General features: G+C 34.6%; 1 long non-coding RNA gene across 1 annotated transcript in view; it reads right to left on the reverse strand.

Annotated features, from left to right (window-relative positions):
* Positions 1 to 24,213, reverse strand: part of LOC128170387 (uncharacterized) — a 197,717-nt gene that overhangs the window by 145,235 nt on the left and 28,269 nt on the right. The window lies entirely within an intron of this gene.

The raw sequence follows: 24,213 nt of genomic DNA on the forward strand, positions 1-24,213 counted from the left end.
AGATGAATGTAAACTGAAAAGTCTGGAGCCATGCGCAGTTTCAATGTAGCACAAACTGTTGTTACATTTGTGTTGCTAAAAATCTCTTTTACTGGTCGAGATTAGACGTGAAAAGTATGTACTTGTACCACAAACTGTGAACACAATGGGAACAAAATGTTAGCTGAGAGTCGGGCAACGTTGATTCTATACGATTTTAACACTTTTGAATAGTATGTTATCAAGTGTGATTTTTCACTGTCTTGCAGGCATCTGAAGTAGAAACATTCACGGACTTACAGGCTGTTTATTTTGTTGTAATTATTTCCTTATCTAAATACCACAAGCACACAAACTTGATACACAGTAGAACATAAAGGATACATCTTTATGACAATTATCCAATTAGATTAAAAATTTACAACACTTTAAAGCTTTATCTAGAGCGATAGTTATTTGAAATAAAGATGTTAACAGGTAAGACGGTGTTTACTCGATAACTGTTGCCATCAAACTATATCAAATATAATTCCATTATAAATACAGTGGTAGTACAAAAACCAAAAGGCGCATGAGGTTGGACAATAAAAGCACGTCCAGAAGATGTTACTGTTGACTCCATAATGAGTGCTAGCTTTATGTTCAGCCACGTCTTAGAGTTCGAATCCCTATAGCGAACACTGATATAAATCACTCGATTTTGCAGTTAGATGAATGTAAACTGAAAAGTCTGGAGCCATGCGCAGTTTCAATGTAGCACAAACTGTTGTTACATTTGTGTTGCTAAAAATCTCTTTTACTGGTCGAGATTAGACGTGAAAAGTATGTACTTGTACCACAAACTGTGAACACAATGGGAACAAAATGTTAGCTAAAAGTCGAGCAATGTTAATTCTATACGATTTTAACACTTTTGAATAGTATGTTATCAAGTGTGATTTTTCACTGTCTTGCAGGCATCTGAAGTAGAAAGATTCACGGACTTACAGGCTGTTTATTTTGTTGTAATTATTTCCTTATCTAAATACCACAAGCACACAAACTTGATACACAGTAGATCATAAAGGATACATCTTTATGAAAATTATCCAATTAGATTAAACATTTACAACACTTTAAAGCTTTATCTAGAGCGATAGTTATTTGAAATAAAGATGTTAACAGGTAAGACGGTGTTTACTCGATAACTGTTGCCATCAAACTATATCAAATATGATTCCATTATAAATACAGTGGTAGTACAAAAACCAAAAGGCGCATGAGGTTGGACAATAAAAGCACGTCCAGAAGATGTTACTGTTGACTCCATAATGAGCGCTAGCTTTATGTTTAGCCATGTCTTAGAGTTCGAATCCCTATAGCGGACACTGATATAAATCACTCGATTTTGCAGTTAGATGAATGTAAACTGAAAAGTCTGGAGCCATGCGCAGTTTCAATGTAGCACAAACTGTTGTTACATTTGTGTTGCCAAAAATCTCTTTTACTGGTCGAGATTAGACGTGAAAAGTATGTACTTGTACCACAAACTGTGAACACAATGGGACCAAAATGTTAGCTAAAAGTCGAGCAATGTTAATTCTATACGATTGTAACACTTTTGAATAGTATGTTATCAAGTGTGATTTTTCACTGTCTTGCAGGCATCTGAAGTAGAAACATTCACGGACTTGCAGGCTGTTTATTTTATTGTAATTATTTCCTTATCAAAATACCACAAGCACACAAACCTCATACATAGTAGAACATAAAGGATACATCTTTATGACAATTATCCAAATAGATAAAAATGTGCAACACTATAAAGCTTTATCTAGAGCGATAGTTATTTGAAATAAAGTCGTAAACAGGTAAGACGGTGTTTACTCGATAACTGTTGCCATATATATTTAATGGTAATAAAAACAGAAACAAAAGGTATTGAGGTTGGACACTAAAAACACGTCCAGAAGATGATACTGTTGACTCCATAACGAGCGCTAGCTTTATGTTTAGCCATGTCTTGGAGTTCGAAACCCTCTAGCGGACATTGAAATAAATCAATCGCTTTTGCAGTTAGATGAATGTAAACTGAAAAGTCTGGAGCCATGCGCAGTTTCAATGTAGCACAAACTGTTGTTACATTTGTGTTGCTAAAAATCTCTTTTACTGGTCGAGATTAGACGTGAAAAGTATGTACTTGTACCACAAACTGTGAACACAATGGGAACAAAATGTTAGCTGAGAGTCGGGCAACGTTGATTCTATACGATTTTAACACTTTTGAATAGTATGTTATCAAGTGTGATTTTTCACTGTCTTGCAGGCATCTGAAGTAGAAACATTCACGGACTTACAGGCTGTTTATTTTGTTGTAATTATTTCCTTATCTAAATACCACAAGCACACAAACTTGATACACAGTAGAACATAAAGGATACATCTTTATGACAATTATCCAATTAGATTAAAAATTTACAACACTTTAAAGCTTTATCTAGAGCGATAGTTATTTGAAATAAAGATGTTAACAGGTAAGACGGTGTTTACTCGATAACTGTTGCCATCAAACTATATCAAATATAATTCCATTATAAATGCAATGGTAGTACAAAAACCAAAAGGCGCATGAGGTTGGACAATAAAAGCACGTCCAGAAGATGTTACTGTTGACTCCATAATATTCGCGCTAGCATTATGTTTAGCCATGTCTTAGAGTTCGAATCCCTATAGCGAACATCGAAACCTCATACACGCTAAAAATCTCTTTTACTGGTCGAGATTAGACGTGAAAAGTATGTACTTGTACCACAAATTGTGAACACAATGGGAACAAAATGTTAGCTGAGAGTCGGGCAACGTTGATTCTATACGATTTTAACACTTTTGAATAGTATGTTACCAAGTGTGATTTTTCACTGTCTTGCAGGCATCTGAAGTAGAAACATTCACGGATTTGCAGGCTGTTATTTTGGTTATGACTATTACGTTATCAAAATAACACAAGCACACAAACACCAAACACAGTAGAACATAAAGGATACACCTTTTTGAGAATTCGCCAATTAGAATAAAACGTGCAACACATGAAATCGAAACCTCATACACGCTAAAAATCTCTTTTACTGGTCGTTAACAGGTAAGACGGTGTTTACTCGATAACTGTTGCCATCAAACTATATCAAATATAATTCCATTATAAATACAATGGTAGTGCAAAAACCAAAAGGCGCATGAGGTTGGACAATAAAAGCACGTCCAGAAGATGTTACTGTTGACTCCATAATATTCGCGCTAGCATTATGTTTAGCCATGTCTTAGAGTTCGAATCCCTATAGCGAACACTGATATAAATCACTCGATTTTGCAGTTAGATGAATGTAAACTGAAAAGTCTGGAGCCATGCGCAGTTTCAATGTAGCACAAACTGTTGTTACATTTGTGTTGCTAAAAATCTCTTTTACTGGTCGAGATTAGACGTGAAAAGTATGTACTTGTACCACAAACTGTGAACACAATGGGAACAAAATGTTAGCTAAAAGTCGAGCAATGTTAATTCTATACGATTTTAACACTTTTGAATAGTATGTTATCAAGTGTGATTTTTCACTGTCTTGCAGGCATCTGAAGTAGAAACATTCACGGACTTGCAGGCTGTTTATTTTGTTGTAATTATTTCCTTATCAAAATACCACAAGCACACAAACTTGATACACAGTAGAACATAAAGGATACATCTTTATGAAAATTATCCAATTAGATAAAAATGCGCAACACTTTAAAGCTTTATCTAGAGCGATAGTTATTTGAAATAAAGACGTTAACAGGTAAGACGGTGTTTACTCGATAACTGTTGCCATCAAACTATATCAAATATAATTCCATTATAAATACAATGGTAGTACAAAAACCAAAAGGCGCATGAGGTTGGACAATAAAAGCACGTCCAGAAGATGTTACTGTTGACTCCATAATATTCGCGCTAGCATTATGTTTAGCCATGTCTTAGAGTTCGAATCCCTATAGCGAACACTGGTATAAATCACTCGATTTTGCAGTTAGATGAATGTAAACTGAAAAGTCTGGAGCCATGCGCAGTTTCAATGTAGCACAAACTGTTGTTACATTTGTGTTGCTAAAAATCTCTTTTACTGGTCGAGATTAGACGTGAAAAGTATGTACTTGTACCACAAACTGTGAACACAATGGGAACAAAATGTTAGCTAAAAGTCGAGCAACGTTAATTCTATACGATTTTAACACTTTTGAATAGTATGTTATCAAGTGTGATTTTTCACTGTCTTGCAGGCATCTGAAGTAGAGACATTTACGGACTTGCAGGCTGTTATTTTGGTTATGACTATTACGTTATCAAAATAACACAAGCACACAAACACCAAACACAGTAGAACATAAAGGATACACCTTTTTGAGAATTCGCCAATTAGAATAAAACGTGCAACACATGAAATCGAAACCTCATACACGCTAAAAATCTCTTTTACTGGTCGAGATTAGACGTGAAAAGTATGTACTTGTACCACAAATTGTGAACACAATGGGAACAAAATGTTAGCTGAGAGTCGGGCAACGTTGATTCTATACGATTTTAACACTTTTGAATAGTATGTTACCAAGTGTGATTTTTCACTGTCTTGCAGGCATCTGAAGTAGAAACATTCACGGATTTGCAGGCTGTTATTTTGGTTATGACTATTACGTTATCAAAATAACACAAGCACACAAACACCAAACACAGTAGAACATAAAGGATACACCTTTTTGAGAATTCGCCAATTAGAATAAAACGTGCAACACATGAAATCGAAACCTCATACACGCTAAAAATCTCTTTTACTGGTCGTTAACAGGTAAGACGGTGTTTACTCGATAACTGTTGCCATCAAACTATATCAAATATAATTCCATTATAAATACAATGGTAGTGCAAAAACCAAAAGGCGCATGAGGTTGGACAATAAAAGCACGTCCAGAAGATGTTACTGTTGACTCCATAATATTCGCGCTAGCATTATGTTTAGCCATGTCTTAGAGTTCGAATCCCTATAGCGAACACTGATATAAATCACTTGATTTTGCAGTTAGATGAATGTAAACTGAAAAGTCTGGAGCCACGCGCAGTTTCAATGTAGCACAAACTGTTGTTACATTTGTGTTGCTAAAAATCTCTTTTACTGGTCGAGATTAGACGTGAAAAGTATGTACTTGTACCACAAACAGTGAACACAATGGGAACAAAATGTTAGCTAAAAGTCGAGCAATGTTAATTCTATACGATTTTAACACTTATGAATAGTATGTTATCAAGTGTGATTTTTCACTGTCTTGCAGGCATCTGAAGTAGAAACATTCACGGACTTGCAGGCTGTTTATTTTGTTGTAATTATTTCCTTATCAAAATACCACAAGCACACAAACCTCATACATAGTAGAACATAAAGGATACATCTTTATGACAATTATCCAATTAGATAAAAATTTACAACACTATAAAGCTTTATCTAGAGCGATAGTTATTTGAAATAAAGTCGTAAACAGGTAAGACGGTGTTTACTCGATAACTGTTGCCATATATATTTAATGGTAATAAAAACAGAAACAAAAGGTATTGAGGTTGGACGCTAAAAACACGTCCAGAAGATGATACTGTTGACTCCATAACGAGCGCTAGCTTTATGTTTAGCCATGTCTTGGAGTTCGAAACCCTCTAGCGGACACTGATATAAATCAATCGCTTTTGCAGTTAGATGAATGTAAACTGAAAAGTCCGGAGCCTTGCGCAGTTTCAATGTAGCACAAACTGTTGTTACATTTGTGTTGCTAAAAATCTCTTTTACTGGTCGAGATTAGACGTGAAAAGTATGTACTTGTACCACAAACTGTGAACACAATGGGAACAAAATGTTAGCTGAGAGTCGCGCGGCTATGTTAAGGCTGTCCGAAGCTAAATATATATCGAAAAATGATACTATTTTAATTATCGAAAAATGCTTTAACCGAGTGAGTTTCTTTAAACTTTTATTACATAAGTTAACAGTGGCATCCAACACTATATTTGATGTATTTTTGTGACGTCATATATTTTTCTTAAGCACGTGACGGGTGTATTCTAACACGGTAAATAATCTATAAAAATCGCATCGGCACAAGTGAATAATGACATTAAATCAAAAATATTTTTATGAAAAATCCTTCGATAAGTAATGTATTTTGCAGTTCTTGCTGGGGGTTCATCTAAATATTTCGTTTGTTTGAAATATTGTCAAAACATTTCGCACCGCCATCGAAATTAGGCACATTTTTACATTTAAGGCTCGATTTACACAAAATCGGGTCAATCGGTAGGTTTCCCCCAGCAAGATTCACAGTGGTACTTATTTTCTCTCCCGATTTCACGTAAAATATACTAAGATTGTTTTTATCTTTCACTTGTGCCAAGCCGTTTTTTATATGCACATACATATCACCATTCATTAGATTACACGTAGCAGGGGGAGTCTCAAAACCATTAGTTTATGAATAGTTATTTACCTATTACGAAGCTTTAAAACTGTTGATTTTTTTATACTCCATATCGGTGATATTGAGTTTAGTATCACTAGTATTTACAACAGTGTCTATGTAAAGGAATGAAGCGGTTTTATTATGCACAATGAATATCACTTATTACGTTACGATACATTCCCTAAGAACGATCGAAAGGAATGCATATCGTGACGTCAAAGTTAACTATGACGTCATATCTTATGAAGTACAGACAAGTGACTTTCTACATATCGCTGTGAAATTAATCGGGCAGCCTTAACATAGCCGCGCGCGGGCAACGTTGATTCTATACGATTTTAACACTTTTGAATAGTATGTTATCAAGTGTGATTTTTCACTGTCTTGCAGGCATCTGAAGTAGAAAGATTCACGGACTTGCAGGCTGTTTATTTTGTTGTGATTATTTCCTTATCAAAATACCACAAGCACACAAACCTCATACACAGTAGAACATAAAGGATACATCTTTATAAAAATTATCCAATTAGATAAAAATTTACAACACTTTAAAGCTTTATCTAGAGCGATAGTTATTTGAAATAAAGACGTTAACGGGTAAGACGGTGTTTACTCGATAACTGTTGCCATCAAACTATATCAAATATGATTCCATTATAAATACAATGGTTATACAAAAACCAAAAGGCGCATGAGGTTGGACAATAAAAGCACGTCCAGAAGATGTTACTGTTGAATCCATAATGGGCGCTAGCTTTATGTTTAGCCATGTCTTAGAGTTCGAATCCCTATAGCGAACACTGATATAAATCACTCGATTTTGCAGTTAGATGAATGTAAACTGAAAAGTCTGGAGCCATGCGCAGTTTCAATGTAGCACAAACTGTTGTTACATTTGTGTTGCTAAAAATTTCTTTTACTGGTCGAGATTAAACGTGAAAAGTATGTACTTGTACCACAAACTGTGAACACAATGGGAACAAAATGTTAGCTAAAAGTCGAGCAATGTTAATTCTATACGATTTTAACACTTTTGAATAGTATGTTATCAAGTGTGATTTTTCACTGTCTTGCAGGCATCTGAAGTAGAAAGATTCACGGACTTACAGGCTGTTGATTTTGTTGTAATTATTTCCTTATCTAAATACCACAAGCACACAAACTTGATACACAGTAGAACATAAAGGATACATCTTTATGACAATTATCCAATTAGATTAAAAATTTACAACACTTTAAAGCTTTATCTAGAGCGATAGTTATTTGAAATAAAGATGTTAACAGGTAAGACGGTGTTTACTCGATAACTGTTGCCATCAAACTATATCAAATATAATTCCATTATAAATACAGTGGTAGTACAAAAACCAAAAGGCGCATGAGGTTGGACAATAAAAGCACGTCCAGAAGATGTTACTGTTGACTCCATAATGAGCGCTAGCTTTATGTTTAGCCATGTCTTAGAGTTCGAATCCCTATAGCGAACACTGATATAAATCACTCGATTTTGCAGTTAGATGAATGTAAACTGAAAAGTCTGGAGCCATGCGCAGTTTCAATGTAGCACAAACTGTTGTTACATTTGTGTTGCTAAAAATCTCTTTTACTGGTCGAGATTAGACGTGAAAAGTATGTACTTGTACCACAAACTGTGAACACAATGGGAACAAAATGTTAGCTAAAAGTCGAGCAATGTTAATTCTATACGATTTTAACACTTTTGAATAGTATGTTATCAAGTGTGATTTTTCACTGTCTTGCAGGCATCTGAAGTAGAAACATTCACGGACTTGCAGGCTGTTTATTTTGTTGTAATTATTTCCTTATCAAAATACCACAAGCACACAAACCTCATACATAGTAGAACATAAAGGATACATCTTTATGACAATTATCCAATTATATAAAAATGTGCAACACTATAAAGCTTTATCTAGAGCGATAGTTATTTGAAATAAAGTCGTAAACAGGTAAGACGGTGTTTACTCGATAACTGTTGCCATCAAACTATGTCAAATATAATTCCATTATAAATACAGTGGTAGTACAAAAACCAAAAGGCGCATGAGGTTGGACAATAAAAGCACGTCCAGAAGATGTTACTGTTGACTCCATAATGAGCGCTAGCTTTATGTTTAGCCATGTCATAGAGTTCGAATCCCTATAGCGAACACTGGTATAAATCACTCGATTTTGCAGTTAGATGAATGTAAACTGAAAAGTCTGGAGCCATGCGCAGTTTCAATGTAGCACAAACTGTTGTTACATTTGTGTTGATAAAAATTTCTTTTACTGGTCGAGATTAGACGTGAAAAGTATGTACTTGTACCACAAACTGTGAACACAATGGGAACAAAATGTTAGCTGAGAGTCGGGCAACGTTGATTCTATACGATTTTAACACTTTTGAATAGTATGTTATCAAGTGTGATTTTTCACTGTCTTGCAGGCATCTGAAGTAGAAAGATTCACGGACTTACAGGCTGTTTATTTTGTTGTAATTATTTCCTTATCTAAATACCACAAGCACACAAACTTGATACACAGTAGAACATAAAGGATACATCTTTATGACAATTATCCAATTAGATTAAAAATTTACAACACTATAAAGCTTTATCTAGAGCGATAGTTATTTGAAATAAAGATGTTAACAGGTAAGACGGTGTTTACTCGATAACTGTTGCCATCAAACTATATCAAATATAATTCCATTATAAATACAGTGGTAGTACAAAAACCAAAAGGCGCATGAGGTTGGACAATAAAAGCACGTCCAGAAGATGTTACTGTTGACTCCATAATGAGCGCTAGCTTTATGTTTAGCCATGTCTTAGAGTTCGAATCCCTATAGCGAACACTGATATAAATCACTCGATTTTGCAGTTAGATGAATGTAAACTGAAAAGTCCGGAGCCATGCGCAGTTTCAATGTAGCACAAACTGTTGTTACATTTGTGTTGCTAAAAATCTCTTTTACTGGTCGAGATTAGACGTGAAAAGTATGTACTTGTACCACAAACTGTGAACACAATGGGAACAAAATGTTAGCTAAAAGTCGAGCAATGTTAATTCTATACGATTTTAACACTTTTGAATAGTATGTTATCAAGTGTGATTTTTCACTGTCTTGCAGGCATCTGAAGTAGAAACATTCACGGACTTGCAGGCTGTTTATTTTGTTGTAATTATTTCCTTATCAAAATACCACAAGCACACAAACCTCATACATAGTAGAACATAAAGGATACATCTTTATGACAATTATCCAATTATATAAAAATGTGCAACACTATAAAGCTTTATCTAGAGCGATAGTTATTTGAAATAAAGTCGTAAACAGGTAAGACGGTGTTTACTCGATAACTGTTGCCATCAAACTATGTCAAATATAATTCCATTATAAATACAGTGGTAGTACAAAAACCAAAAGGCGCATGAGGTTGGACAATAAAAGCATGTCCAGAAGATGTTACTGTTGACTCCATAATGAGCGCTAGCTTTATGTTTAGCCATGTCTTAGAGTTCGAATCCCTATAGCGAACACTGATATAAATCACTCGATTTTGCAGTTAGATGAATGTAAACTGAAAAGTCTGGAGCCATGCGCAATTTCAATGTAGCACAAACTGTTGTTACATTTGTGTTGCTAAAAATCTCTTTTACTGGTCGAGATTAGACGTGAAAAGTATGTACTTGTACCACAAACTGTGAACACAATGGGACCAAAATGTTAGCTAAAAGTCGAGCAATGTTAATTCTATACGATTTTAACACTTTTGAATAGTATGTTATCAAGTGTGATTTTTCACTGTCTTGCAGGCATCTGAAGTAGAAACATTCACGGACTTGCAGGCTGTTGATTTTGTTGTAATTATTTCCTTATCAAAATACCACAAGCACACAAACCTCATACATAGTAGAACATAAAGGATACATCTTTATGACAATTATCCAATTAGATAAAAATGTGCAACACTATAAAGCTTTATCTAGAGCGATAGTTATTTGAAATAAAGTCGTAAACAGGTAAGACGGTGTTTACTCGATAACTGTTGCCATATATATTTAATGGTAATAAAAACAGAAACAAAAGGTATTGAGGTTGGACACTAAAAACACGTCCAGAAGATGATACTGTTGACTCCATAACGAGCGCTAGCTTTATGTTTAGCCATGTCTTAGAGTTCGAATCCCTATAGCGAACACTGATATAAATCACTCGATTTTGCAGTTAGATGAATGTAAACTGAAAAGTCTGGAGCCATGCGCAATTTCAATGTAGCACAAACTGTTGTTACATTTGTGTTGCTAAAAATCTCTTTTACTGGTCGAGATTAGACGTGAAAAGTATGTACTTGTACCACAAACTGTGAACACAATGGGAACAAAATGTTAGCTAAAAGTCGAGCAATGTTAATTCTATACGATTTTAACACTTTTGAATAGTATATGTTATCAAGTGTAATTTTTCACTGTCTTGCAGGCATCTGAAGTAGAAACATTCACGGACTTGCAGGCTGTTTATTTTATTGTAATTATTTCCTTATCAAAATACCACAAGCACACAAACCTCATACATAGTAGAACATAAAGGATACAGTCTGGAGCCATGCGCAGTTTCAATGTAGCACAAACTGTTGTTACATTTGTGTTGATAAAAATCTCTTTTACTGGTCGAGATTAGACGTGAAAAGTATGTACTTGTACCACAAACTGTGAACACAATGGGAACAAAATGTTAGCTGAGAGTCGGGCAACGTTGATTCTATACGATTTTAACACTTTTGAATAGTATGTTATCAAGTGTGATTTTTCACTGTCTTGCAGGCATCTGAAGTAGAAAGATTCACGGACTTACAGGCTGTTTATTTTGTTGTAATTATTTCCTTATCTAAATACCACCAGCACACAAACTTGATACACAGTAGAACATAAAGGATACATCTTTATGACAATTATCCAATTAGATTAAAAATTTACAACACTTTAAAGCTTTATCTAGAGCGATAGTTATTTGAAATAAAGATGTTAACAGGTAAGACGGTGTTTACTCGATAACTGTTGCCATCAAACTATATCAAATATAATTCCATTATAAATACAGTGGTAGTACAAAAACCAAAAGGCGCATGAGGTTGGACAATAAAAGCACGTCCAGAAGATGTTACTGTTGACTCCATAATGAGCGCTAGCTTTATGTTTAGCCATGTCTTAGAGTTCGAATCCCTATAGCGAACACTGATATAAATCACTCGATTTTGCAGTTAGATGAATGTAAACTGAAAAGTCTGGAGCCATGCGCAGTTTCAATGTAGCACAAACTGTTGTTACATTTGTGTTGCTAAAAATCTCTTTTACTGGTCGAGATTAGACGTAAAAAGTATGTACTTGTACCACAAACTGTGAACACAATGGGAACAAAATGTTAGCTAAAAGTCGAGCAATGTTAATTCTATACGATTTTAACACTTTTGAATAGTATGTTATCAAGTGTGATTTTTCACTGTCTTGCAGGCATCTGAAGTAGAAACATTCACGGACTTGCAGGCTGTTTATTTTGTTGTAATTATTTCCTTATCAAAATACCACAAGCACACAAACCTCATACATAGTAGAACATAAAGGATACATCTTTATGACAATTATCCAATTAGATAAAAATGTGCAACACTATAAAGCTTTATCTAGACCGATAGTTATTTGAAATAAAGTCGTTAACAGGTAAGACGGTGTTTACGCGATAACTGTTGCCATCAAACTATATCAAATATAATTCCATTATAAATACAGTGGTAGTACAAAAACCAAAAGGCGCATGAGGTTGGACAATAAAAGCACGTCCAGAAGATGTTACTGTTGACTCCATAATGAGCGCTAGCTTTATGTTTAGCCATGTCTTAGAGTTCGAATCCCTATAGCGAACACTGATATAAATCACTCGATTTTGCAGTTAGATGAATGTAAACTGAAAAGTCTGGAGCCATGCGCAGTTTCAATGTAGCACAAACTGTTGTTACATTTGTGTTGCTAAAAATCTCTTTTACTGGTCGAGATTAGACGTGAAAAGTATGTACTTGTACCACAAACTGTGAACACAATGGGAACAAAATGTTAGCTAAAAGTCGAGCAATGTTAATTCTATACGATTTTAACACTTTTGAATAGTATGTTATCAAGTGTGATTTTTCACTGTCTTGCAGGCATCTGAAGTAGAAACATTCACGGACTTGCAGGCTGTTTATTTTGTTGTAATTATTTCCTTATCAAAATACCACAAGCACACAAACCTCATACATAGTAGAACATAAAGGATACATCATTATGACAATTATCCAATTAGATAAAAATGTGCAACACTATAAAGCTTTATCTAGAGCGATAGTTATTTGAAATAAAGTCGTAAACAGGTAAGACGGTGTTTACTCGATAACTGTTGCCATCAAACTATGTCAAATATAATTCCATTATAAATACAGTGGTAGTACAAAAACCAAAAGGCGCATGAGGTTGGACAATAAAAGCACGTCCAGAAGATGTTACTGTTGACTCCATAATGAGCGCTAGCTTTATGTTTAGCCATGTCTTAGAGTTCGAATCCCTATAGCGAACACTGGTATAAATCACTCGATTTTGCAGTTAGATGAATGTAAACTGAAAAGTCTGGAGCCATGCGCAGTTTCAATGTAGCACAAACTGTTGTTACATTTGTGTTGATAAAAACCTCTTTTACTGGTCGAGATTAGACGTGAAAAGTATGTACTTGTACCACAAACTGTGAACACAATGGGAACAAAATGTTAGCTGAGAGTCGGGCAACGTTGATTCTATACGATTTTAACACTTTTGAATAGTATGTTATCAAGTGTGATTTTTCACTGTCTTGCAGGCATCTGAAGTAGAAAGATTCACGGACTTACAGGCTGTTTATTTTGTTGTAATTATTTCCTTATCTAAATACCACAAGCACACAAACTTGATACACAGTAGAACATAAAGGATACATCTTTATGACAATTATCCAATTAGATTAAAAATTTACAACACTTTAAAGCTTTATCTAGAGCGATAGTTATTTGAAATAAAGATGTTAACAGGTAAGACGGTGTTTACTCGATAACTGTTGCCATCAAACTATATCAAATATAATTCCATTATAAATACAGTGGTAGTACAAAAACCAAAAGGCGCATGAGGTTGGACAATAAAAGCACGTCCAGAAGATGTTACTGTTGACTCCATAATGAGCGCTAGCTTTATGTTTAGCCATGTCTTAGAGTTCGAATCCCTATAGCGAACACTGATATAAATCACTCGATTTTGCAGTTAGATGAATGTAAACTGAAAAGTCTGGAGCCATGCGCAGTTTCAATGTAGCACAAACTGTTGTTACATTTGTGTTGCCAAAAATCTCTTTTACTGGTCGAGATTAGACGTGAAAAGTATGTACTTGTACCACAAACTGTGAACACAATGGGACCAAAATGTTAGCTAAAAGTCGAGCAATGTTAATTCTATACGATTGTAACACTTTTGAATAGTATGTTATCAAGTGTGATTTTTCACTGTCTTGCAGGCATCTGAAGTAGAAACATTCACGGACTTGCAGGCTGTTTATTTTGTTGTAATTATTTCCTTATCAAAATACCACAAGCACACAAACCTCATACATAGTAGAACATAAAGGATACATCTTTATGACAATTATCCAAATAGATAAAAATGTGCAACACTATAAAGCTTTATCTAGAGCGATAGTTATTTGAAATAAAGTCGTAAACAGGTAAGACGGTGTTTACTCGATAACTGTTGCCATATATATTTAATGGTAATAAAAACAGAAACAAAAGGTATTGAGGTTGGACACTAAAAACACGTCCAGAAGATGATACTGTTGACTCCATAACGAGCGCTAGCTTTATGTTTAGCCATGTCTTGGAGTTCGAAACCCTCTAGCGGACATTGAAATAAATCAATCGCTTTTGCAGTTAGATGAATGTAAACTGAAAAGTCTGGAGCCATGCGCAGTTTCAATGTAGCACAAACTGTTGTTACATTTGTGTTGCTAAAAATCTCTTTTACTGGTCGAGATTAGACGTGAAAAGTATGTACTTGTACCACAAACTGTGAACACAATGGGAACAAAATGTTAGCTGAGAGTCGGGCAACGTTGATTCTATACGATTTTAACACTTTTGAATAGTATGTTATCAAGTGTGATTTTTCACTGTCTTGCAGGCATCTGAAGTAGAAACATTCACGGACTTACAGGCTGTTTATTTTGTTGTAATTATTTCCTTATCTAAATACCACAAGCACACAAACTTGATACACAGTAGAACATAAAGGATACATCTTTATGACAATTATCCAATTAGATTAAAAATTTACAACACTTTAAAGCTTTATCTAGAGCGATAGTTATTTGAAATAAAGATGTTAACAGGTAAGACGGTGTTTACTCGATAACTGTTGCCATCAAACTATATCAAATATAATTCCATTATAAATACAGTGGTAGTACAAAAACCAAAAGGCGCATGAGGTTGGACAATAAAAGCACGTCCAGAAGATGTTACTGTTGACTCCATAATGAGTGCTAGCTTTATGTTCAGCCACGTCTTAGAGTTCGAATCCCTATAGCGAACACTGATATAAATCACTCGATTTTGCAGTTAGATGAATGTAAACTGAAAAGTCTGGAGCCATGCGCAGTTTCAATGTAGCACAAACTGTTGTTACATTTGTGTTGCTAAAAATCTCTTTTACTGGTCGAGATTAGACGTGAAAAGTATGTACTTGTACCACAAACTGTGAACACAATGGGAACAAAATGTTAGCTAAAAGTCGAGCAATGTTAATTCTATACGATTTTAACACTTTTGAATAGTATGTTATCAAGTGTGATTTTTCACTGTCTTGCAGGCAACTGAAGTAGAAAGATTCACGGACTTACAGGCTGTTTATTTTGTTGTAATTATTTCCTTATCTAAATACCACAAGCACACAAACTTGATACACAGTAGATCATAAAGGATACATCTTTATGAAAATTATCCAATTAGATTAAACATTTACAACACTTTAAAGCTTTATCTAGAGCGATAGTTATTTGAAATAAAGATGTTAACAGGTAAGACGGTGTTTACTCGATAACTGTTGCCATCAAACTATATCAAATATGATTCCATTATAAATACAGTGGTAGTACAAAAACCAAAAGGCGCATGAGGTTGGACAATAAAAGCACGTCCAGAAGATGTTACTGTTGACTCCATAATGAGCGCTAGCTTTATGTTTAGCCATGTCTTAGAGTTCGAATCCCTATAGCGGACACTGATATAAATCAATCGATTTTGCAGTTAGATGAATGTAAACTGAAAAGTCTGGAGCCATGCGCAGTTTCAATGTAGCACAAACTGTTGTTACATTTGTGTTGCTAAAAATCTCTTTTACTGGTCGAGATTAGACGTGAAAAGTATGTACTTGTACCACAAACTGTGAACACAATGGGAACAAAATGTTAGCTAAAAGTCGAGCAATGTTAATTCTATACGATTTTAACACTTTTGAATAGTATGTTATCAAGTGTGATTTTTCACTGTCTTGCAGGCATCTGAAGTAGAAACATTCACGGACTTGCAGGCTGTTTATTTTGTTGTAATTATTTCCTTATCAAAATACCACAAGCACACAAACCTCATACATAGTAGAACATAAAGGATACATCTTTATGTAAATTATCTAATTAGATAAAAATGTGCAACACTATAAAGCTTTATCTAGAGCGATAGTTATTTGAAATAAAGTCGTAAACAGGTAAGACGGTGTTTACTCGGTAACTGTTGCCATATATATTTAATGGTAATAAAAACAGAAACAAAAGGTATTGAGGTTGGACACTAAAAACACGTCCAGAAGATGATACTGTTGACTCCATAACGAGCGCTAGTTTTATGTTTAGCCATGTCTTGGAGTTCGAAACCCTCTAGCAGACACTGATATAAATCAATCGCTTTTGCAGTTAGATGAATGTAAACTGAAAAGTCCGGAGCCATGCACAGTTTCAATGTAGCACAAACTGTTGTTACATTTGTGTTGCTAAAAATCTCTTTTACTGGTCGAGATTAGACGTGAAAAGTATGTACTTGTACCACAAACTGTGAACACAATGGGAACAAAATGTTAGCTAAAAGTCGAGCAATGTTAATTCTATACGATTTTAACACTTTTGAATAGTATGTTATCAAGTGTGATTTTTCACTGTCTTGCAGGCATCTGAAGTAGAAACATTCACGGACTTGCAGGCTGTTTATTTTGTTGTAATTATTTCCTTATCAAAATACCACAAGCACACAAACCTCATACATAGTAGAACATAAAGGATACATCTTTATAAAAATTATCAAATTAGATAAAAATTTACAACACTTTAAAGCTTTATCTAGAGCGATAGTTATTTGAAATAAAGATGTTAACAGGTAAGACGGTGTTTACTCGATAACTGTTGCCATCAAACTATATCAAATATGATTCCATTATAAATACAATGGTAATACAAAAACCAAAAGTCGAATGAGGTTGGACAATAAAAGCACGTCCAGAAGATGTTACTGTTGACTCCATAATGAGCGCTAGCTTTATGTTTAGCCATGTCTTAGAGTTCGAATCCCTTTAGCGAACACTGATATAAATCACTCGATTTTGCAGTTAGATGAATGTAAACTGAAAAGTCTGGAGCCATGCGCAGTTTCAATGTAGCACAAACTGTTGCTAAAAATCTCTTTTACTGGTCGAGATTAGACGTTAAAAGTATGTACTTGTACCACAAACTGTGAACACAATGGGAACAAAATGTTAGCTAAAAGTCGAGCGATGTTAATTCTATACGATTTTAACACTTTTGAATAGTATGTTATCAAGTGTGATTTTTCACTGTCTTGCAGGCATCTGAAGTAGAAACATTCACGGACTTGCAGGCTGTTTATTTTGTTGTAATTATTTCCTTATCAAAATACCACAAGCACACAATCCTCATACACACTAGAACATAAAGGATACATCTTTATGACAATTATCCAATTAGATAAAAATGCGCAAGACTTTAACGCTTTATCTAGAGCGATAGTTATTTGAAATAAAGTCGTAAACAGGTAAGACGGTGTTTACTCGATAACTGTTGCCATATATATTTAATGGTAATAAAAACAGAAACAAAAGGTATTGAGGTTGGACACTAAAAACACGTCCAGAAGATGTTACTGTTGACTCCATAACGAGCGCTAGCTTTATGTTTAGCCATGTCTTGGAGTTCGAATCCCTATAGAGGACACTGATATAAATCAATCGCTTTTGTAGTTAGATGAATGTAAACTGAAAAGTCTGGAGCCATGCGCAGTTTCAATGTAGCACAAATTGTTGTTACTTTTGTGTTGCTAAAAATCTCTTTTACTAGTCGAGATTAGACGTGAAAAGTATGTACTTGTACCACAAACTGTGAACACTATAGGAACAAAATGCTAGCTGAGAGTCGGGCAACGTTGATTCGATACGATTTTAACACTTTTGAATAGTATGTTATCAAGTGTGATTTTTCACTGTCTTGCAGGCATCTGAAATAGAGACATTCACGTACTTGCAGGCTGTTTATTTTATTGTAATTATTTCCTAATCAAAATACCACAAGCACACAAACCTCATACACACTAGAACATAAAGGATACATCTTTATAAAAATTATCCAATAAGATAAAAATGCGAAACTTTATAAAGCTTTATCTAGAGCGATAGTTATTTGAAAAAAGTCGTTAACAGGTAAGACGGTGTTTACTCGATAACTGTTGCCATATATATTCAATGCTAATAAAAACAGAAACAAAAGGTATTGAGGTTGGACACTAAAAGTACGTCCAGAAGTTGTTACTGTTGACTCCATAACGAGCGCTAGCTTTATGTTTTGCCATGTCTTAGAGTTCGAAACCCTTTAGCGAACACTGATATAAATCACTCGATTTTGCAGTTAGATGAATTTAAACTGAAAAGTCTGGAGCCATGCGCAGTTTCAATGTAGCACAAACTTGTTACATTTGTGTTGCTAAAAATCTCTTTTACTGGTCGAGATTAGACGTGAAAAGTATGTACTTGTACCACAAACTGTGAACACAATGAGAACAAAATGTTAGCTAAAAGTCGAGCAATGTTAATTCTATACGATTTTAACACTTTTGAATAGTATATGTTATCAAGTGTAATTTTTCACTGTCTTGCAGGCATCTGAAGTAGAAACATTCACGGACTTGCAGGCTGTTTATTTTATTGTAATTATTTCCTTATCAAAATACCACAAGCACACAAACCTCATACATAGTAGAACATAAAGGATACAGTCTGGAGCCATGCGCAGTTTCAATGTAGCACAAACTGTTGTTACATTTGTGTTGATAAAAATCTCTTTTACTGGTCGAGATTAGACGTGAAAAGTATGTACTTGTACCACAAACTGTGAACACAATGGGAACAAAATGTTAGCTGAGAGTCGGGCAACGTTGATTCTATACGATTTTAACACTTTTGAATAGTATGTTATCAAGTGTGATTTTTCACTGTCTTGCAGGCATCTGAAGTAGAAAGATTCACGGACTTACAGGCTGTTTATTTTGTTGTAATTATTTCCTTATCTAAATACCACCAGCACACAAACTTGATACACAGTAGAACATAAAGGATACATCTTTATGACAATTATCCAATTAGATTAAAAATTTACAACACTTTAAAGCTTTATCTAGAGCGATAGTTATTTGAAATAAAGATGTTAACAGGTAAGACGGTGTTTACTCGATAACTGTTGCCATCAAACTATATCAAATATAATTCCATTATAAATACAGTGGTAGTACAAAAACCAAAAGGCGCATGAGGTTGGACAATAAAAGCACGTCCAGAAGATGTTACTGTTGACTCCATAATGAGCGCTAGCTTTATGTTTAGCCATGTCTTAGAGTTCGAATCCCTATAGCGAACACTGATATAAATCACTCGATTTTGCAGTTAGATGAATGTAAGCTGAAAAGTCTGGAGCCATGCGCAGTTTCAATGTAGCACAAACTGTTGTTACATTTGTGTTGCTAAAAATCTCTTTTACTGGTCGAGATTAGACGTAAAAAGTATGTACTTGTACCACAAACTGTGAACACAATGGGAACAAAATGTTAGCTAAAAGTCGAGCAATGTTAATTCTATACGATTTTAACACTTTTGAATAGTATGTTATCAAGTGTGATTTTTCACTGTCTTGCAGGCATCTGAAGTAGAAACATTCACGGACTTGCAGGCTGTTTATTTTGTTGTAATTATTTCCTTATCAAAATACCACAAGCACACAAACCTCATACATAGTAGAACATAAAGGATACATCTTTATGACAATTATCCAATTAGATTAAAATGTGCAACACTATAAAGCTTTATCTAGACCGATAGTTATTTGAAATAAAGTCGTTAACAGGTAAGACGGTGTTTACGCGATAACTGTTGCCATCAAACTATATCAAATATAATTCCATTATAAATACAGTGGTAGTACAAAAACCAAAAGGCGCATGAGGTTGGACAATAAAAGCACGTCCAGAAGATGTTACTGTTGACTCCATAATGAGCGCTAGCTTTATGTTTAGCCATGTCTTAGAGTTCGAATCCCTATAGCGAACACTGATATAAATCACTCGATTTTGCAGTTAGATGAATGTAAACTGAAAAGTCTGGAGCCATGCGCAGTTTCAATGTAGCACAAACTGTTGTTACATTTGTGTTGCTAAAAATCTCTTTTACTGGTCGAGATTAGACGTGAAAAGTATGTACTTGTACCACAAACTGTGAACACAATGGGAACAAAATGTTAGCTAAAAGTCGAGCAATGTTAATTCTATACGATTTTAACACTTTTGAATAGTATGTTATCAAGTGTGATTTTTCACTGTCTTGCAGGCATCTGAAGTAGAAACATTCACGGACTTGCAGGCTGTTTATTTTGTTGTAATTATTTCCTTATCAAAATACCACAAGCACACAAACCTCATACATAGTAGAACATAAAGGATACATCTTTATGACAATTATCCAATTAGATAAAAATGTGCAACACTATAAAGCTTTATCTAGAGCGATAGTTATTTGAAATAAAGTCGTAAACAGGTAAGACGGTGTTTACTCGATAACTGTTGCCATCAAACTATGTCAAATATAATTCCATTATAAATACAGTGGTAGTACAAAAACCAAAAGGCGCATGAGGTTGGACAATAAAAGCACGTCCAGAAGATGTTACTGTTGACTCCATAATGAGCGCTAGCTTTATGTTTAGCCATGTCTTAGAGTTCGAATCCCTATAGCGAACACTGGTATAAATCACTCGATTTTGCAGTTAGATGAATGTAAACTGAAAAGTCTGGAGCCATGCGCAGTTTCAATGTAGCACAAACTGTTGTTACATTTGTGTTGATAAAAACCTCTTTTACTGGTCGAGATTAGACGTGAAAAGTATGTACTTGTACCACAAACTGTGAACACAATGGGAACAAAATGTTAGCTGAGAGTCGGGCAACGTTGATTCTATACGATTTTAACACTTTTGAATAGTATGTTATCAAGTGTGATTTTTCACTGTCTTGCAGGCATCTGAAGTAGAAAGATTCACGGACTTACAGGCTGTTTATTTTGTTGTAATTATTTCCTTATCTAAATACCACAAGCACACAAACTTGATACACAGTAGAACATAAAGGATACATCTTTATGACAATTATCCAATTAGATTAAAAATTTACAACACTTTAAAGCTTTATCTAGAGCGATAGTTATTTGAAATAAAGATGTTAACAGGTAAGACGGTGTTTACTCGATAACTGTTGCCATCAAACTATATCAAATATAATTCCATTATAAATACAGTGGTAGTACAAAAACCAAAAGGCGCATGAGGTTGGACAATAAAAGCACGTCCAGAAGATGTTACTGTTGACTCCATAATGAGCGCTAGCTTTATGTTTAGCCATGTCTTAGAGTTCGAATCCCTATAGCGAACACTGATATAAATCACTCGATTTTGCAGTTAGATGAATGTAAACTGAAAAGTCTGGAGCCATGCGCAGTTTCAATGTAGCACAAACTGTTGTTACATTTGTGTTGCCAAAAATCTCTTTTACTGGTCGAGATTAGACGTGAAAAGTATGTACTTGTACCACAAACTGTGAACACAATGGGACCAAAATGTTAGCTAAAAGTCGAGCAATGTTAATTCTATACGATTTTAACACTTTTGAATAGTATGTTATCAAGTGTGATTTTTCACTGTCTTGCAGGCATCTGAAGTAGAAACATTCACGGACTTGCAGGCTGTTTATTTTGTTGTAATTATTTCCTTATCAAAATACCACAAGCACACAAACCTCATACATAGTAGAACATAAAGGATACATCTTTATGACAATTATCCAAATAGATAAAAATGTGCAACACTATAAAGCTTTATCTAGAGCGATAGTTATTTGAAATAAAGTCGTAAACAGGTAAGACGGTGTTTACTCGATAACTGTTGCCATATATATTTAATGGTAATAAAAACAGAAACAAAAGGTATTGAGGTTGGACACTAAAAACACGTCCAGAAGATGATACTGTTGACTCCATAACGAGCGCTAGCTTTATGTTTAGCCATGTCTTGGAGTTCGAAACCCTCTAGCGGACATTGAAATAAATCAATCGCTTTTGCAGTTAGATGAATGTAAACTGAAAAGTCTGGAGCCATGCGCAGTTTCAATGTAGCACAAACTGTTGTTACATTTGTGTTGCTAAAAATCTCTTTTACTGGTCGAGATTAGACGTGAAAAGTATGTACTTGTACCACAAACTGTGAACACAATGGGAACAAAATGTTAGCTGAGAGTCGGGCAACGTTGATTCTATACGATTTTAACACTTTTGAATAGTATGTTATCAAGTGTGATTTTTCACTGTCTTGCAGGCATCTGAAGTAGAAACATTCACGGACTTACAGGCTGTTTATTTTGTTGTAATTATTTCCTTATCTAAATACCACAAGCACACAAACTTGATACACAGTAGAACATAAAGGATACATCTTTATGACAATTATCCAATTAGATTAAAAATTTACAACACTTTAAAGCTTTATCTAGAGCGATAGTTATTTGAAATAAAGATGTTAACAGGTAAGACGGTGTTTACTCGATAACTGTTGCCATCAAACTATATCAAATATAATTCCATTATAAATACAGTGGTAGTACAAAAACCAAAAGGCGCATGAGGTTGGACAATAAAAGCACGTCCAGAAGATGTTACTGTTGACTCCATAATGAGTGCTAGCTTTATGTTCAGCCACGTCTTAGAGTTCGAATCCCTATAGCGAACACTGATATAAATCACTCGATTTTGCAGTTAGATGAATGTAAACTGAAAAGTCTGGAGCCATGCGCAGTTTCAATGTAGCACAAACTGTTGTTACATTTGTGTTGCTAAAAATCTCTTTTACTGGTCGAGATTAGACGTGAAAAGTATGTACTTGTACCACAAACTGTGAACACAATGGGAACAAAATGTTAGCTAAAAGTCGAGCAATGTTAATTCTATACGATTTTAACACTTTTGAATAGTATGTTATCAAGTGTGATTTTTCACTGTCTTGCAGGCATCTGAAGTAGAAAGATTCACGGACTTACAGGCTGTTTATTTTGTTGTAATTATTTCCTTATCTAAATACCACAAGCACACAAACTTGATACACAGTAGATCATAAAGGATACATCTTTATGAAAATTATCCAATTAGATTAAACATTTACAACACTTTAAAGCTTTATCTAGAGCGATAGTTATTTGAAATAAAGATGTTAACAGGTAAGACGGTGTTTACTCGATAACTGTTGCCATCAAACTATATCAAATATGATTCCATTATAAATACAGTGGTAGTACAAAAACCAAAAGGCGCATGAGGTTGGACAATAAAAGCACGTCCAGAAGATGTTACTGTTGACTCCATAATGAGCGCTAGCTTTATGTTTAGCCATGTCTTAGAGTTCGAATCCCTATAGCGGACACTGATATAAATCACTCGATTTTGCAGTTAGATGAATGTAAACTGAAAAGTCTGGAGCCATGCGCAGTTTCAATGTAGCACAAACTGTTGTTACATTTGTGTTGCCAAAAATCTCTTTTACTGGTCGAGATTAGACGTGAAAAGTATGTACTTGTACCACAAACTGTGAACACAATGGGACCAAAATGTTAGCTAAAAGTCGAGCAATGTTAATTCTATACGATTGTAACACTTTTGAATAGTATGTTATCAAGTGTGATTTTTCACTGTCTTGCAGGCATCTGAAGTAGAAACATTCACGGACTTGCAGGCTGTTTATTTTGTTGTAATTATTTCCTTATCAAAATACCACAAGCACACAAACCTCATACATAGTAGAACATAAAGGATACATCTTTATGACAATTATCCAAATAGATAAAAATGTGCAACACTATAAAGCTTTATCTAGAGCGATAGTTATTTGAAATAAAGTCGTAAACAGGTAAGACGGTGTTTACTCGATAACTGTTGCCATATATATTTAATGGTAATAAAAACAGAAACAAAAGGTATTGAGGTTGGACACTAAAAACACGTCCAGAAGATGATACTGTTGACTCCATAACGAGC

The sequence above is a fragment of the Crassostrea angulata genome, chromosome 2 (genome assembly GCF_025612915.1).
Source record: "Crassostrea angulata isolate pt1a10 chromosome 2, ASM2561291v2, whole genome shotgun sequence".
Classification (NCBI taxonomy): Eukaryota; Metazoa; Mollusca; class Bivalvia; order Ostreida; family Ostreidae; genus Magallana; species Magallana angulata.